This window comes from Lichenostomus cassidix, chromosome 2 (assembly GCF_008360975.1).
Source record: "Lichenostomus cassidix isolate B80296 chromosome 2, HeHo_3.0, whole genome shotgun sequence".
Lineage (NCBI taxonomy): Eukaryota > Metazoa > Chordata > Aves > Passeriformes > Meliphagidae > Lichenostomus > Lichenostomus cassidix.
Window position 1 is genome coordinate 84,723,857 of NC_139482.1, and position 19,083 is coordinate 84,742,939.

Genomic DNA, 19,083 nt, shown 5'->3' on the forward strand with positions numbered 1-19,083 from the left:
TACCAAGTTCCAGAGTTCTCCATACAGACCAGTCAGCAAAATCCATCAGAAAACCTGGAACTATAAATAAATGTTCATATTTCACTTTTTTTTCTTTTTTTTTTTTCATTAAAGCATTCAAGATGCAAAAACCTGTACAGGTCGTAGAATCATAGAACAGTTTGTGTTGGAAGAGACCTTAAAGTTCCAATCCAATCATCTAGTTCCAGTCCCTCAACCACAGTCCGGGACAATTTCCACTAGACCAGGTTGCTCAAAGCCTCATCCAACCTGTCCCTGAACGCTTAAAAGGGATGGGATATTCACAGCTTCTCTAGGAAACCTGTTCCAGTGTCTCACCACCCTCACAGAAAAGAGTGTCTTCCTAATATGCAGTCTACATCTACTGTCTTTCAGTTTAAAACCATTATCCCTTACCCTCTTACTCCATGACCTTGTAAAAAGTCCATCTCCAGCATTCCTGTAGGCCTGTTTTGATAGTGGAAGGCTGGTCTAAGGTTGCCCTGGAGTCTTCTTATCCCAACTCTCTCAGCCTATCTTCATAGCAGAGGTGGTCCAGCCACCTCTCATTATCTTCATGGCTGTCCCCCAGGCTCACTTCAACAGGTCTGTTTTCTTCTCCTTATTTTTGGGGCCCCAAAACTGAGCACAGAAGTGGAGAATCAGCTCCCTCGAAGTGCTGGCCATGCTGCTTTCGATGCTGCCCAGGACATGGCTGGCTTTCTGGGCTCCCAGGACACACATTGCTGAGTCATGCTGAGCTTCTCATCAACCAACACAACCAAGTCCTTCTCCCCAGGACTGAACTCAATCCACTCTCCACCCAGCCTGTATTTGTGCTTGGAATTGTCCAGACCCAGGTGCAGAACCTTTTACTTTGCCTTGTTGAACTTCATGAAGTCCTCAAGGGGCCACTCTGAAGCCTGTCCCCAGATCCCTCTGGATGGCATCCCTTCCCTCCAGTGTGTCAACCACACCACACAGCTTGGTGTCATCAGCAAATTTAATAAGGGTGGACTTGCTCACTAGTTGAAGGCAAAAAATACCTTCATTCAAACCTGGATGTATTTTAACATAAAAATATCAGCATTAAAAATCAGAAAAGGTGAATTTTGACAATAAAAGTTTAAAAATTCTGTATTCAAATACTACAAGGCAAAAATCTGCATTCATCTTAAAGCCTATGTATTATTTTCAGTTTTCTTTCATTCCCACAAAATTGATAATCCGTATCCACTAAGAGCAACACAGCAGGGTAATTCATGTTATTTTAATTTTAGTGGATATGCACCACTGTGCTGCAGTTTGCTTTGTTTTTATAGCTGGGGTGCAAGGGAAGAACCTTTTGTTTAAAAAACAAAACAAACAAACCAACCAACACCCAAAAACCAAAATACAAACAAAAATCTCACCACCCCAAAACAACCAGCATCCCTCCAATCTCATATGATTAGACAATTTCAAAATATCTAATGTTTAACAACTGGTAGTTGCTGCTAAGCTGATATTAAAACAAATCATTCCTTATGTAGTAAGCATGCTGATCACAAAGCAGTTTTCTAATTTTTGATCAATAATAAATTGAATTTTTAGGACTCCAACCTTTTGAGAGACAGGAGAATTGAACCCAAACTTCCTTAACTACAGGAACAGATTTAGTGGCAGAAGTTAACTCGAAGGGCCAAAAATAATCGTAGAGTAATTAAGGTTGGGAAATACCTTTAAGATTATTGAGTCCAACCATTAACCCAGCACCACTGTGTTCACCACTAAACCATGTCCTCTAGTACCACATCTGCATGTTTGTATGAACACCTCCAGGGATGATGATTCCACCATTTCTCTGTGTCTGACTGTCTTTCAGTGAAGAAATTTTTCTGAATATCCAGTATTATCCTCCCTTGTAATCTACCATGTTGCAAAATTTTTGTACCCTTGCTAGTGCAGGGCAGTATTTATGATCCCATACCCCATTTGCTGTCAGTGAGCTCCCAGCTGTGTCTGCACAATAGGAGACTTGGTACTGCAGACAGAGGCTCTCGGGAATGACTTTGTAAAGAGCCATTTTAATAACTCAAGTAACACACTGTTTGGTATCAAAAAAGTCATAAAAAAATAACCTGATGTCAATTCCGGTCAGTAGCTCTCTACACTCTGGCATCATGGATCTGAGAATTCAATCCGATGCTTTGTTTTCCAAGTTCTTCCTTTGTGTAATCAGTGTCTGCACCCAGTATATTTATGATTGATTTTTTTTCTCTGTTCCACTTCCCTAGACGTGTTGCAGACACATTTCAGTTATTCTGTCATCTTTTAACAGCTTCTCTGTGTCCCTTGTTCCATTTGTTTTCAAATTAAGTTCCTGCTCATTCTAGCAAAGGGTGAGCTTCTGATATATAACTGTGCTTAACCTGAACATCATCAGTATCAACTTCTTGAATAGCTCTTTCAGAGAAGAAGGGAGACTAATGTGACACTGGAATGCTGGTTCACTGGAGATTAGGATGATAACAGTATTGCCTACACTATGCTTCTCTATAATAATTTCTTATTACTGCCAGAGTTATTGATGCATACAGAACAAAAATAAAAAGATGATGAATTAATAAGACTGATAGAGCTCATACAACAGCAAGCAGATTCCACTTGCTAGTCTTAACCAGATACTTCTGAGACAAAACATGAGAAAAACACTCACAAATTGAGCTTGCTGCCGTCATTAGCACTGGTTTTTCAATTGTTGAAAAAGAAAGGGGAGAGCTAGCTAGTTTTTAGCACTGCTCAAAGCAGGACTATTCCTTCCTTCCTTCCTTTTCTCATTTTCCAGTAGCAGGTTGATTTACTCTGTACAGTGCTCTCTACTTTGTTGATATTGTCAGGGAGTAATTCCCATACTGTCCAAAGCATGTCTGAGAAAAAGCAGAAGCCTTCCCCCTTGCGCACCCAGAAGAAGCTGCAGATGTACATATGCAGGAGCCACTTTCTGCTTCTTTGCTAGCGAGTTGCCCCCATGGGAGAAACAGAGGACATATTTTCTTGGCCACAATCTCTCCTGGTGTGCACTGATGACCTGTTTGTGGTGAAGGCTCAGCTGACAGTGACAATGGCAAATGTAACAGTCCTTTTAGCCGAATCAAAGAAACTGTTATATGGAGACACATTTCTCAACAGTGGGGTAAACCATATTTTATCAAATGCATTTCTGCAGAAACACAGGAGGGAGTTTCAGGGAGGCAACTTCTCAGAGAAACCTGCACCTGAATGTGGAGATCCATTTCCTCACAGCTGGATGGGAGGTGAGCAGAAGCAGCATCAGTCTCTCCAATAGGTACACAGGATACACAATGGATATGCCAGCAAGCTCAAACAAGGCCAGGCAGGGAGTCTATGGTATAATAAGCCACCCTAATAACTGGCTGGCAAACATTCTATAATAGGTTAAATTCTATAATAGGCTAAAAAATTACATAATAGATTAAATAAAGTAGTAAAGTTTAACTCCCCAACAGAATCCTGTTCCAACAGGATTTTTTAGAAAAAAGCCCTTATACTTTACTGTTTATTATTTTGTTTTTCTTATCTTTTTTTATACCACATCATTATGCAGATTCTAACATGGATAGCAAAACCAAAAGTCTCTTTCTGATTTCATGAATACCAAGAGCAATGTTTTCCTAAGCAATTAGTAATCATCCTAAGACAGAGTTCCACTCACAGTTATACAAAGTCAGGATAAGAAAATATTTGAAATGCAAAGTATATCCACTACTAAATTATCAAAAAGACATAATAGCAGGATAGTAAATGTGTGGTATGTATATTTAGTATTTATTATAGAAATTTACTGCATATAAATTATAAGAAAGTGCCAGATGCATCTAATAAACATGAATGAGGAAGGTTTCATACCCCCAGAGCTATATATGATGCTGTCTTATAGCTCTCTGGTTAAAAACATTGCATGAAAATCACTTCACCTTGCTTAATTGGAATTGGATCCACTAAGTCTTCTATCCTACACTAACCAACTAGTCTGAAACAAGCTTCTATGGACCTATTTTCTGCATAAGAAAAAAAATGCAGTTTTTACTAGATAGTGTTCCAAGGCAAAAAAGTACATTTTCAGCAGAAGCATATTTTCTAACTGTAGTTCTTCCACTACAGAAACACATCATAATGGATACCTTACATTTTATCCTTAAGTATTATTTTTAAATTCTCCCCTTAATTTTTATTATTAAAAAAAAATTACCATTATTCTCAGACTACCAGAACTTAAAAATGTGAAAGGGGAATGTTGCCTAGGAGAAAAGAAATAGCTCCTCTAGCCAAATTATATGCATGAGGAATGAAGTAAAAATAATGTTTTAGCTTCCTCCTTATTACACAAATAGATTTTATAAAAGGATAACCAATACTCTTTCACAAAAAGGGAAACAATCTTCAAGGAAAAGTGCTACAGGATTAGCACAAAGTTTAGTCATTATTGCTAGTGACTGAGAAACAGTGGGTAAAAACATATAGATTTCTTTGGACATTTGACAGAGACTTTTTTGGTCAAGCCATGTATTTGAGCCAATAAACAGCATTGTCATATTCTATTTTTTTTTTCCCTTATTTCTTCTGTGGTTTTTTTCCTAACATTTCAAGAAGTAGTTCACTTTCAGTAGGTTTTTTTTTTCAGTAGGTTTTTCAGTGAAATAAAGAGTCACCAAAAGAAATAGACCTTTATGCAAACAGTTCATATAGAAGATAACACCAGCACATCCTCTAGCTAGCTTTTATCTTCTAAAGACAAGGACGGCTTAGCATTATATTCACAAATGAAATAAAGCCAGCTCTAGTCACCAATTTATGACTACTTTTAGCAATTTCAGCCACTACTTTGACTGAATGCCATTTGTCACATATCAAGAGCATTTCTGAATTCACACTTAGTTAAAGGGAAAATAGGTTTCCCACGCCCATTCACTTTTCAGGCTGGGTAATAGCTTAGATTGCTTGTCAAAATGTAAGTTTTGAGAGATCAAAAGTTCCTTCTGATCCTTTATTTGGTGTTGATAGCAAGAAAGTAGCATGAAAGAAGTGAGAAAAATGCTAAAACTGGAGTCACTGCACTGTTTTTATTCAACATGTGCAAAGCACCTGCACTGCTTACTTCAAGTCAGCTTCATGATGTTGATTTTAAAGTGAACAGTGATTCAACATAAAGTGGTAAATAAATACATGGGTGAAAGTTATTGAAAACAAATACTGCCACAAGTCTGTTTATATTTTTATGATACTATTGCTAGGCCAAGCATAAATTTTTAGCTTCACTCCCGTTAACTTCCTTCATGCTGGTGAAAGGTGGAACTTAGGAAGGCCCAGAATCTACTGGAGTCACTAACTTATTTCAACAATTTAAAGGAAATAAAACCAAACTGTAGAAAAATACTGGATGGCTACCTGAGCTTTTTTTTGTTCAATCTCATCTGGAAACTTTCCAGTGACAACCACTTTTTTCATTTCACTCAGAAGCACAAAAGTTACAGTCAGGATAGAATTTCCAGCCATGCCTGTTTCAGAGTGTGCTTTTCAGAAGTCCCCACTGCTGCAAGTGCTTAGTCCTCACCACAAAAATATGGGGGACAGTCAGCATTTTTGGAAGATCCCTTGATCCTGCAGTTGATACTCATTGGAACTAAATGTGCAACTAAATACTGCCAGCAAAAGAACTGTCTACAGATTGGATCCACCATGAAAGGGATTCTAGCTGGCAACCTGTTGATAGGTAAGGGACAGAAATAATGGTGTTTGACATTCATGATATCATGCATAGAATGTCATCAGGTATCTTATCTGCTCGTTTTGAGTGAGCAAAGGACAAATGCAAACACCATGTGAAAAATATCAAGGTCATGCAACCAACAAACACAAGTTTTGGCAAAAAAGCATGAGATAGGCACGTGCTAGGTTATGCTCATGAGAAACTTGCAGACTTCCGCAGACCCACCTCTTCCCTGTCAATCCACAAATGCCTCACATATAAATCCTAACTAAAAAAAGAACACACTGCACATCAAAAATGTATGCAGAGTGCAGGTGCATCCCATTCTTCCAAGCTGACTTGAAGTTGTTATCTAGAGCTAATTAGCTCTGCAAAAGCCTGTGAAGTCCAGAGATACTCAGGTGATATTGTTGATAACATGCCAATTATGATGTAAATTACAAAGACAGGAGGTTAGGAACTGGAAAGAAATGGACTTACTTTGTCCTTATTAGAATGGGTTATTATTAAAGAGCTGACTTAAATATGACAGATTGCATTTCACTTCCTACCAGTCTTCTGAGATGAGCATCTTATCTTGAGATACAATGTCAGGGATGTTAATTGCTGTGAAGTACAGAAGCACAGAAGTTCAGCTAGGAACACTGTACATTCTGATTCATGAATATGAAAGCAGAGACTGAACAAGTGATAAACGACCCATCTACAGCTAAAAGCTGGTATTCATATTGATGCAAGAAACTGCCTAGAACCTGAATTTCAAGATCTAAGAGCTAAATGCTCATATTATCATTTTTTACTTTCTTTCTTACAGCTTGGTTTTAAACTGTGTAGAAAAAAAGGGTCCTGAAAGTATGATTCAAACCTCAGCTGGAAAACACATGGCTGCCTAATGCATTTGCTGTTTTTCAGTACAGATTCTGATATCATTGTGGGCGGGCAGTATCAAACATGCATCCTCTAAATGGCTGATCTCAGAGCATAACAAATGACTGTGCAATGAATACTTCACTGGCTATACAAGCACAATTGATTTGTCATCATTTCACAGTCAAATTCTTCCTTGCAAATACTTGGAAGCAAAAAGGATTGCTTTTCTGATGTTTGGGGCTTTTTTCTCTTTAGTAAAACTGCATCAGGAATAACATTTTCTGCAGTTTAGGAATCTGGAGTGCACAGTTTTCTATAATATTAGAATTTGAACTCGTTTCTCTCATGTCCAGAAACAGAATTTTTTTTTGTCTTAAAATTGTCATTTCTGGAAAACACAACCACCATAAAATACTTTACATACGTTTTAATGTAATACCTATCACCATCTTATAATTGTAGCATCTAGGATATAGCTGCAGCTGGGACCCATTCTGAAAGGAATAAGGGTGTACATCTGTGAAGAGGCAATTTCAGCAGTCCTGATAGTTTTTTCTTTCAGGCAGGTAAGGCAATTAACAGAGTAGAATTAGAATTTGTGTCCTTTTTGTAAGAGGCTCAAAGTCAAGCTAGTAAGGTAGCAAATCATCAGCAAGGATGACTATGTGGAGCAGAATTCACTTTCTTTCCTCATTTCAGCAAGCATCTTATAAAAGTCATGTTTTGTTTGAGTCTCTCACCAAGTAAGACTCTGGAAAGAAAATCTGTGTTAAAAATATTTATATAGATAAGAATTAAAGGACAAATTGGTGATTCCCAGTGCTCTAGGGAGGACTATCTGATTTCAAAACTCTCTCAGAGGCCCCTTATCCCCTTCAGTTGAAATCACCCCTCTGAAACAGATGACATCATAACAGTGCTGTGGTCTCATTTCTCTATTGAATTTGCAACCCAGGTTACTGGAGTAAGGGATTTTGTCCAACTCGACTGCAAACAAGCTTGCCCCTATTTAATAAATTCACTAATTTTAGGTGACTTGATTTGTACATTTCACTCCCCATTCCATGTGTCATGTAGCTTTTCTATATTTCACATTATCAGCTAAAACCAAAACCTACTGTATATTCATATATTCAAACATAGGACCCAGGACAAACTCCCTGAATTTTGTGATGGTGATGGTTTTGTATAAAACCCCTAGATTTCAACTGAATGAAATACAAAAAATAGTACTACCTCTAACAATATTCATTCTGATAGTCATCTTGATACTCAATTTTGAATTTACTGTATTCTTGTCCTTTAAAATTCTCAGTGTTCTACCCAACTTCATACATAAAATACACCCTAAAAAGTAGGAAGGGGACATTCAAAAATTTACACAGATGTATAGAGCCAGCGAGTACTTCACATAGAGAAGTGCTGAGGGGACTGTAGAGCACACTGGTTGCTGGTTTCTGTCACATCCATATGCAGTAAAACAGTTCATCATCATGATTTTGAAATCATTAACATTTGCTACGGAGTTTATTCTGGGAGTAGGATGGACAAACTTGACATTCTTCTGAAGAACATTCAGAATAAGATAACATTAACTAGCTTTTTGTTCTGTTCATATTCACAAGCCTATGTTTTCAAGGAATAAGCCTTGCTTCAGGTTGTATTGGGTTTTTTTGTTTTCTTTTTTTTGAGTCAGTCTAAACTGTGGTGTTCATTCCAAGACAAGTTCTTGAAATTAAGGGTAAATGGAAGCCAGTTAAAATGTAATAGAATTGCAATATACTTCGGTTAGATATTATGATGAAATTCCCTAAACAGTTAAGAGACTGAAGCACCAGGTTACCAGTAAGGATTGCAAAATTTCTCACTGGAAGTGTTTACAAACACCTGTCAGGTATGATTTAGGTAGTTTTGATACTACATGGAGGTAAGGAGATGTCCAAGACAACCTTTTGATCTCTTCCAGCCCTATTTTTTTTAATATACCTGACCAGAACCGTAAATTGATAACTACACTTCAAGAATGGCTTATACATAACATCATTTATATACTGCACTCAGCTAGACCTACAGTAAGAGATATTCAACAGATAGCTCTAACTCTGTTTAGTTATAGGTTTCTGGATGTTTTGTCATCTACTATGTAAGCAAAAGAATGATAAATTTTTACCTACTATTTCTCCTTTTAATACCAACTCCTTTCCTTTCCTTCTGCCTTCATTCTTCCACTATTAAAACGATGAAACTCTTACAGAAAGAACAGTATAGTTTTGACTCTTAGAAAGGATTAAGAACCCCAGATATTCTTGGACCCCAAAAAAATTTTAGAGGTGTTTGTTATAATCAGAAGAGGATTGTAGTCGATATGAGATGAAGCAGCCCATCTTAACCAACAATCATGTTTTCCATGTTTTCCATGCTTTCCAGCTTATAGTAAACCACACAAGAATGAAGAGTGGGATAAACTGTGCATGAGGAAACTTTTTAAACACATTACCTAGTGTTCCTCTGTGTCTAAAAGCAAAAATGCTTCTATTCTCTCAACTATTTTCACCAGTATTTTGAACACCAGTTATTCTTACCTCTGTGAAAGTATTTTGTCAGTTCTAGCTCTACTAAGCTTTTTTTTCCTATTGACAGACATTATAACACCACATTCCTTGGGTTAATTATACATTGTATGAAATTATTTATTTTAAATAGTTTTATATGTATTATGATTTCTTTTGTCTCCTATTAAAAGGGAGTGAATATAAGTATAGGTCTGAACTCTTTTTCTGCAACTGCTACTAATTCTTGCCCCCAACTTCATTTTCCAGCATTCCTTCCTCTTACCTAAACAAAATTTAAGAGTATTTTGCCTAATCCAGATTTCACTTTACATGATTCTACCTTCTACAAGAATTCTCCTTCTGTGTTCTCCTTCCCTAGATGTAATGGCACTTTCTTACACATTGCTTAACACTGCATAGATGTTTCCATTAAGCCATCTGTAATGCCAGCTACAGCTATATGTTTATTTTGGTTTATGTTATATGAAATTAGCTTTGAAGTAACATAGATGAATAGCTCATAATTGTTCTCTTAATATGGATGGTAATGCCATAATTACTTCCATCCTTTATTCTTGTATCATCTACTATTTTTGCACTTCCTAATCCTCTTTTCAGACCATTATAAGATTTAAACTACCTACAGAGCCATTCTTTTGTTAAAAAGCTTTTACATTGTAAATGTACAATGATTATTTACTTTTACTGAAGTAATACCAAGGGATCCCAGACATTGACTGAACTAGCTGTGCTGTCAGAACAGAAAGAGCAGTTCTCACTCCAGACAGTTTTCAGGTTAAAAGGAAATCAATCACTTTTTATGCAATTTGGTATTCTCAACTGTAAATAAATAAGGACAAATCTACTACAGGTGTAGATATTAATGCAGCTGAGGTGAGTTAAACCATGCTCCCAAAAACTTTTCATTACAACCTACTTTCTCAACTCCCCTTTCCCTAGTGTTCAATGCTTCCTGAAGAACTAATGACATTGTACCTAATGTACTGTGAATTTTTTGAGACAGATGGTATTTATATGTAAATAAAGATTTTCATTAATTCTTCTTTGTCAAGTTTTCATATCTAAAAATAAGAGTCATGCTTGGTCAGATTCAGGATGCAATTTCAGAGTTTTGATTCTGATTTGAGTGCATCTGGGTTTAAGAATCTGAGCTTCCATTAAAAAGAAAAAGAAAGCTCTACTCCTCACAGACATAAGTAAAGCCACCAACATATGAAATGAGAAGTTGATGCAAAGCCAATATTCATGCATTTTTCTTTCCAAAGCAAAGACACATAGTTATTCAAACTAGAAGATTGCTGTATGAAATCTCAGCACTTGAATTTTACTTTAAAATTTCATTTTTTTAGCACGAGGCCACTGTTCTACACAAAATTTCGAGAATTGTCTTGGTTTCTTTGCCACAAACAGGAAAAACTGGAGGTGGTCCCAGAAATCACTCTGTCTCACCAACTGCTCCAACTATACCAGAGCAGACTATACTTGAAGAGAGAATCAACCTTTCCCTCCTGTCAAAGCAATGTCATTCCTTCACAAAATTTAATAGTCAAAGAAAAGAATAAGAAAGATGGAATCTATGCCTCTGGACTCAGGGTACCATTGGCAGATCAAGTGGTCCTGAATTCTGATCCTTGTTCAAGGCATTGCTTTTGAACTTGCATTGAAGGTCTCTTCTTTTAATAAACTTTAACAGAAGTGTCAGGAAATATATCTGGCTTTACTGAGAAAAAAGTGTTGAATTGTTGATAATTCTACTGGGTTTTTTCTGGAGAGGCAGAATTTCAGAAGTCTAAAGATACTGCAACCAAAAAAAAGTAAAATAAAACTTGAAGAATAAACTCTTGCCCATACATTCTGTTCAAAATACTGCTAGACTTATTTTAGTGATATATTCACTTCTAATTCCACTTGTTATGAAAAAGGTAATTTTTTGCCTTGATTTGCTACATATAATTTTAAACAAGGATTCACATTTAGACAAAAGTTTTTATGCTTGTAATGAAAGAAATATGATCTGGACTCCCCAGTCAAGGAGAATATATGACTTACAAAGCACTATGTAATGAGCCTAGACAATTTTTGAATAATGAGAAAAACTTCGCACAGCTAATTAAAATATTTTTTTTTACTTCTTTTAATAAACTTTAACAGAAGTGTCAGGAAATATATCTGGCTTTACTGAGAAAAAAGTGTTGAATTGTTGATAATTCTAATGGGTTTTTTCTGGAGAGGCAGAATTTCAGAAGTCTAAAGAAAAGCTATGTTGTCATTGGAGTAGAGAATATGAATATTTCAATCTGATGCAATGATACTCCTACTTGTCTATAATACATTTCCTTCATTCCTTTTGGGTCCATGCAGGAACATTAAGTTGAGTTGATCTGCCTTCCTGTGAAATGTTATTTGCACTAGGTTTAGGGCTATAGCAAAAATACTCTTTTAACTGCCTTTGCACTGCTCAGCACCCTCTGTGCTCACCAAGCTCTGACCTAAGATCCATTGTATTAACCTGTGGTCTCTCAACGGGAAGGAGCTTAACACACTCCTTCTCAGCAGCACTTCAGGAATCTGAATTTTAACTAGTGAAAGAGCAGCTTTAAATCACCATGTTCACTGTACAGACAGCACTCTTTGGTTTAAAACTGGGCTCAGTGTACAAATCAGGGTTCACACATGAGTAAATCAGTACATGGAGAAACACAGGAATACTTCTACTTTTGGGCACAGACATAGGTGGTAAACTCATGCCTGCCATGAACAGGTCACAACGGAAGGGCTACTTTCACATGGGAATTTCCACAGTGACACAAGTCTTCTCACTACTCTTGCTTAGTATTTCCTAAAATATTATTTGTTTCTAAAAAATATCACCTTTTAATTATTTTTCTTCTACTGATGATAAAGCTTCAATTAACCATACAGTTATCCAAGTTTGTTATTCTGTTCTTTCTAATATCTTATTTCTAAGTGTATAGTGCCATCTTATTTTTCTCAGATAAAAAGCACAGTTTTTTGTCAGAGTGTTTTCACACACGACACAGTTTTTACTATCAGGGAAACACTAGATTCACAAAGACTCCACACCTAATTATATAGTATTTATAAAGAAAATTTGAGGATCATATTGTGAAGGATATTATGGGAATTCTCCAGGAGTGGTAAGATAGTAAGATCGCTCCAGAGCACTATAATGTCTGTTATTTTAAAGCATGGTAAAGATGTGGGGAGAAACACAGTACCTACAGGTTCATGTTTATAATTAACCTAGACTGTAAAATCCTTGTAATAGTGTCAACTAAGATATTACTGTCTACTTTACTCAAACTAATTTGTCCATACCAAATGGACTTTATTAAAACAAGGCTATCAAAAAATAACATCAGTTTTTAATAGACTTAATAAACATTGAACAACATTAGAATAACCATTCAGTGCTATTTTACTCAGTGTAGAAAAGTGGCCTGGGTGAATACACTGAATTAACATTTCAATGTAAAAAAGAAATTTAGAACTAGGAATAACTTCTGTACCCAAAACATTAGTTACTTTCAGTAACTAATGTTTTGGGTACTTTCAGTATTTCCTATCTATAAAAGGGTTGATAACTGTGTTGTTGCCTTTTGCTGTTTCATTTTCCCTACAGAGGGAAATGCATTGCTTATAAGCATTTCCAACTACTGGTTTCATTTACTGTGAAGTGATAAAATGCAGCCATCAATCAAATAATTTGCCATAACATTCAGTGTTTCACTGTAAGTTCTGTCATTGGAGTACCATGTCTTTACATCTCCTTTATTTCCCATGATGGGGAAAGGCCATAACCTCTCATTTTCCCAATGACACCAAGCAAGCCAACCCTGAAGAAGAAAAGAGTAATTTCTGTCATCTTCCCCTGTAGTCCTTCCACAAACAGCATTTTTGAGGAGGAGTGGGAAGGAGGTTTAAGTACAGCAGCTTTGAACTGCAAAGCTGCATTACCTGATTCAAACAGATACAACACATCTAACTTAGAAGTTAGCACTGATACAAGCCAGACAGTGAACCCGTCAACCACCAAAATGGGAACCCCCACTGACTTCCAATCCTCCTAGTTTTGCTGCATCTCTGCCCAGGCTCCCTGCTGAGGAGATGCTTCCACAGTTGCAAGTAGGGTAGAAAACTTACTGAGCTTCTCACTTCATTACTGCCGACACATGCACACACATGCTAAGAATGTATCCTTCTGTGGGGCAGAGATGGCTGCCTCCACGCACAGCTGGGGCAGGTAGTTTCATGGCAAATAAAAAAAAAAAATCCTGTGTATACTAGAGAACCCAACGTTTCAGTCAGTAGTACAGTAATCTTCAAGTTATATGAGACATTGGAAATCTGCATTAGCTCTGCTGACTGCACAGGCCAGATTTTCAAGCACATTGGGCATCACTTCTTTGCTTTCCTTCTTGATTGCTAAACATGACCCATGAAAGGCAAACCAAAACTATTATCTGAAGATGCACTGTTGAATTTAGTGCTACAGATATCAGCCATCTCTTGGATTCCGATTTTTGCTGGAATTGTTGAGTGGTGCTTTGTCAGCAATGACTTTGCTGCAGTGCAGGAAACTGCCAGAAAACAAAGAGCTGACGAAAAGTAACTTGAAATGGAAAAGTATCATGCACGACTCCCATACATGTTCATATTATCAAGAAGCAATGAGTATGTATTCAGCCTTAATAACCAAATAGTGTAATTTACAAATAAAACATTGCAAAGTAAATTTCTACAGAAATGGAAGTTCCTGTGTGAAGAGAAGCCCTCATAAATGAATATCAAGCAGTACATAAACTGCTGAGAGAATACATTTTCCATGCACTAAGAGTATGCATTTAACAGCTTTTATCTGTCCTCATGCATGCAGCTGATAGTCATTACAGTAGCATTAGAACTGCAGCAGATTTATCACATTTGCAATGTAAATTTATCACCATTCAAGTAATCCTAGCACCTGTGCCTTACCACTAATAGACATTCCGTTACATTTGCAGTTTTCCCCCATCATTCACAGTTGAATGAACCTATAAGTGAAGCTGAAATGGAAATTTAAAACCACTCTTTCAGAAGTTTTGCCCTTAAAATCTCTTCAGGAGAGTCTCTCCCACTGCAATGGAAAATAACTTATTTTGTAATGTTTCCTGTGTGAATCAAAAATTGATTCAGGGTGGTAAAACAGTCACATGAGCAGTGTTCACATCATATTTATTCTACAGATGGCATCAGGCATTCATTTTCACCTAAAATGCCAGGGAACTAAGGATTTAGGCTGCCTCCCTTCATTGAGTGGAGCAGAGTAGGTTAAAGTGTCTGCTGTGTAACAGAGGACTGGACCTACAGTCTGGTCACACTGCAAGGCTGCAGGTCCCCGAGTACCCCCACGGGTCACTGCAATATTTACTAAAGTTTCTATACAGACAGCTATTCCTAAAACAGTCCCCATGAAGAATGAGCTAGAACATACTAGCATGAGGATCTCTCCTCATGCCTGCCTGTAGACTGCCAAAAGCCAAGATGTGTTTTTCTGTCTTGTGCAAATTGTATGACTGCTCTGCTCCCCAATAGGGAGAACCTCTGGCAAATGCCCACGGAGCTGTTATCTGCTAAAGTTACCCTAGACTATATTCCTGGTGAGATTCGAAGCTATGGTACCAAGAACAATTTAATTTAAAAACCTGTCCCCACATAAATTTAATAGAAGGATTTATGACAAAAAATAATTACATCCACTTGTTATGAGCAAGATGGATTAATTTTAATCGAACATATTTATGATGGCACAAGCATATTTATGTTGCAGATTCATATGTGGTTCCTGAATAAGTAACATACAGCACATGTTAAAAATAAAATTCCTTTTAGAATGAATACAGTGAAAATTAAAGTAAATCCCTCCGGGAAGTCAGGCTACTTAAATTAAATTTTAAAAGAACCCAAAAAACCACCACCACCCTGTTTTGGTTTTTTTTGTCTGAAAATATAATCATTCAAGTGCAAGAAAAAAAGAGCATTTAAACTGAAAAAAGCCAAAACCACACATCTTTCATATTTTTTAAAAGAAATAATGCTTATTTATATTTTAATACTTCAAACTTCTAGAAGACATTTTATTCATATTTCTAAATCTTTTACTATGTAAAGATTAATAACTCCTCTTTACTGCTCATAATAATGCAGGAAGGAAAAAAAGGAGAGAATATGCACAGTACTGAACAGCTTTTTAGCAAAAAAACAGGGAGCAGGAAATTTTTTGTATTCTTCTGTGTATATTTTTTAAAATCTGGTTATGCTACCATGAAAACAGAAACTTTGGATTGTATAATTCTTCTTTGTTAAGTTCTTATTGCACCCAAATATCTTCATCCTAAAATTCATATAAATTCATTCTTTTTAGAAAGCTTGATTTACATAAACCTTTAAATGTATAGTATTATAGCTACTATAGCACTGCATAATATTAAAACTATACATTTATGAAGGCAGGAGGTGAATTTTCTGCAAGTTGTACAATGAAAAATCAAGTCTAGTACTAATACAAACTGATATAGTGGTTCAGAGACACAATCTGGTTTGCATAATAATCTCAGAACAACACATCATCCTCCTCCATTATTTTATGGAGCTTTTAAAATTATTTTAAAGTAATATATTAGTATAAACATTAAAAGTTTCCTCTTGCAAGTTGAAACAATTTCAGATTTACCTTTGCCTGACTTTGCTTGATGTAAATGCTTGTTCTTATTGTCTAAATGTCTTTGTGTCTCATAATTGATAGGTTTGATCTTAAAAGAATCCATAAAAACATAAGGGCAATTACACCTCCAGGTATCATTCTCACACCATTGAAAATAGTATGACACAATGCTTACTAGAGCAGGCTCTAATTACACATCCCACCACTGCAACAAAAAAATTACCTTACAAAAGGGTTTGAAGTCAATGTTATAGATGCTGTGAATAGGTACACTAAATGATTTCCAGAAAATGTAGCTCAGTTATAATTAGATTAGCTTGGCATTAATAGAATAAAACCTTTAACAAGGTACAGCTGAAAATACCATGGAGTAGACTGCTTTTACGATTGCACTAAAGACTCAGTAACATATCCACAAAAGATTATTTCTTCACTCATAAACTACTTGATTTCTTAGCTGGGAAAATAAAGATTCTGTCATTTTGCCATTTCTCTTTATGGATGTTAAATTCTAAAATTAATTTGACTATAAATGAGATGCAATATTTACTCTCATGTCACAAAAGCCAGTCTCTTTAAATGAAGACTAGTATAGCTGATAAATGAGTTATTCTCTTCTGTACATTTTATATACAGCAGTAACATTGTATGTAAAGCTACTTGAGGAATATATTTATTGTTGATTCATATTAATAAATTTTTAAACAATTTTTTTTAGAAATTGCGTAAAAAACACTGGTAGGGGAAATAAATAAAATTATTTCCTTATTCTCTCCCAGGCATACTTTCTGAATGTCTCTTTATTAAAAAGTGTGAGAGAAATTATAAGTTGTCTCTAAATACATTAATACTTTCCCATTCATATTTTCCCATAAATTCCCATACTTTTCCATACTTTCCATAAGTTTGAGAGCACTGATGAACCATAGCTTGAACTACATTAACATAATAATAAAAATAGAAAATTTTCAGAGAGTTTATAGTAGCGAGTAGTCACAATACTGATTTTTTTTTTACCCTAAAAACTGTATGTTAAATCCAGCAAATGCAGCTTTGTTTTACTTGGAACTATTCATTGCTGCAAAGCATGCCTTCTACAAATTCAAGGAGCTTTAACAGAGGACACAGAGATACTCAGACTTTACCAAACAAGAAACAAACTAAAATGTCACTGAAACCATCTGCTTCTTATGCCTGTCTGCTCCTCAACAGAAAATGAACCAGTGAAATATTTTAAAATTTCTGAAAGTTTCTGTAAGAAGCTGTAAGTTCATTTACGAATCTGGATGGGCAGAAAACCCTCCCTAGTGGCACAAAAACCTTCACATGATGAATGCTGGCTCAAGGAATGATTCCTCAAATTGATAAGGGCAGTTTCAGGGATCATCTTCCTAGGCTGGTCTCAGTTGAGGACAGCCTATGGAAGGAGGGCACAGTTTTCCTGATTAGAGCTTGTCCTATTCTTTGGTTTGAAGGAAAGAAGGAGAGAATAATTCTTAATTTTTATGTCTAGTTGCCCCACACTTTGCCCTCACAGACAGCAGGAAGAACAGCAAGGCTGCCATCTGACTATGACTTGCATTGTCCTCCGAGATTTTTTTCCCTATTTCATTTTCCAGCTTTAGATTTCCACTTCAAACTAATTTCTCTGATCATGATTTTCTACTTTGAAAGGTAAGAAATATCATGGTACAAGAAAGCAAATTTACAGTGATTTTAAGATGGTAAATTTTAGCCTACCAAGAACGAGGATAACCTCAATGCTAAAACTTTGGAAAATAAAGTATTTCTTTCAGCAAGAGCTGAAGTGCAGAAATAGTCATAACTTGTTGCAAAAGTAAATAACCTGCTCAAGTAATTTGCCAGCCACTGAATACCCTAGAGTACATTTGTAGCAATATATACTGCAGGATGCCATACTGCACAGACTCATGCAGGGATGCAGAATGATTAGAAACAGATTTCTCTACAGGAGATCGTTAATGCCATCAAAAAATTACCCTCTGGGAAACACTGAAATCCCAGACAGCTTTCCAGTATAATTCTTTAAATCTTTTCTGCATATTGTATGCCAGCTTTTAATGGATACATTTAGTGGGAAGTTTGCTGAAGGCTGCTCTCTGGAGATGTAATGCTTTCATTAATCATTTCTATCCTCAGCAAAGGAAGGGGATCCTATGCTGTATATAATGGCAGCAGAATTGGACTTTTGCTACCAACATTAGCTTGTGGAAAACAACTAGCTTCAATTCTTTGATGATTCTGACCAAAAAAGAGCTATATCACTACTATTTCACTAGCATTGTAGGCATAAAAACAGGTAGAAAAAATGTAATGTGTAATTAAGTATGGTTATGATCGTGTATATTTATGACAAGCACCAATATTTAGTGTTATTTTTAGCCATTCACATTTTTTGATCAATCTATTTGGATATAAAATCAAAAGGATATTTATAAATATTTAGTTCTTGTGGAATCCAGAAGACGCAGTCATTAAGATTTCGTAAGTGACATGACTGACTGTGGCTGGATTATTTTATATATATAAAATTTAAGATCCATATTATTTGTGTATATGTAAAAATGATACATATAATGCATATATACACACACCACCCAGCTTTTTTGACCTGTTACAATTTGATTACCTTTCCCTCTGAAGATCAACCCTTATTTTCATCATAAATTATCAAAAACCCACTGAAGTCACCTTTCTCTCTCCATTTACCCCAAGACAAAACATGGGCTTCCCTTTTATAATACTAATAATATACATGAAGAACTGTAGAACAATTACTGAGAAAACTTGAGAATAACTTACACAGAAGTAAAGCTTTCAAACAACATCTCTCTGAAGATCTTAAATTACAGATGACGCCAACATCTTATAAAAGGTATTGTTGATTACATCATCCCCTGGAAGCTAAAATCCCAATTCCAGGAAAATTAGAAAATGCCTTGACACTGTGTTAACAGACTCACAACTTCATTCTTTCTCAGTCTGCTCCTAGTATTATTAGTAGTTACTAATTTCCTAGCACATTCTTTCTGGTACTTAGGGAAGAGCATAACGATAGATAAGAAGGTTTATTATGACTGGTCTGAAATGGGTCTATTTTATTACATTCAGTTATGCATATTTCT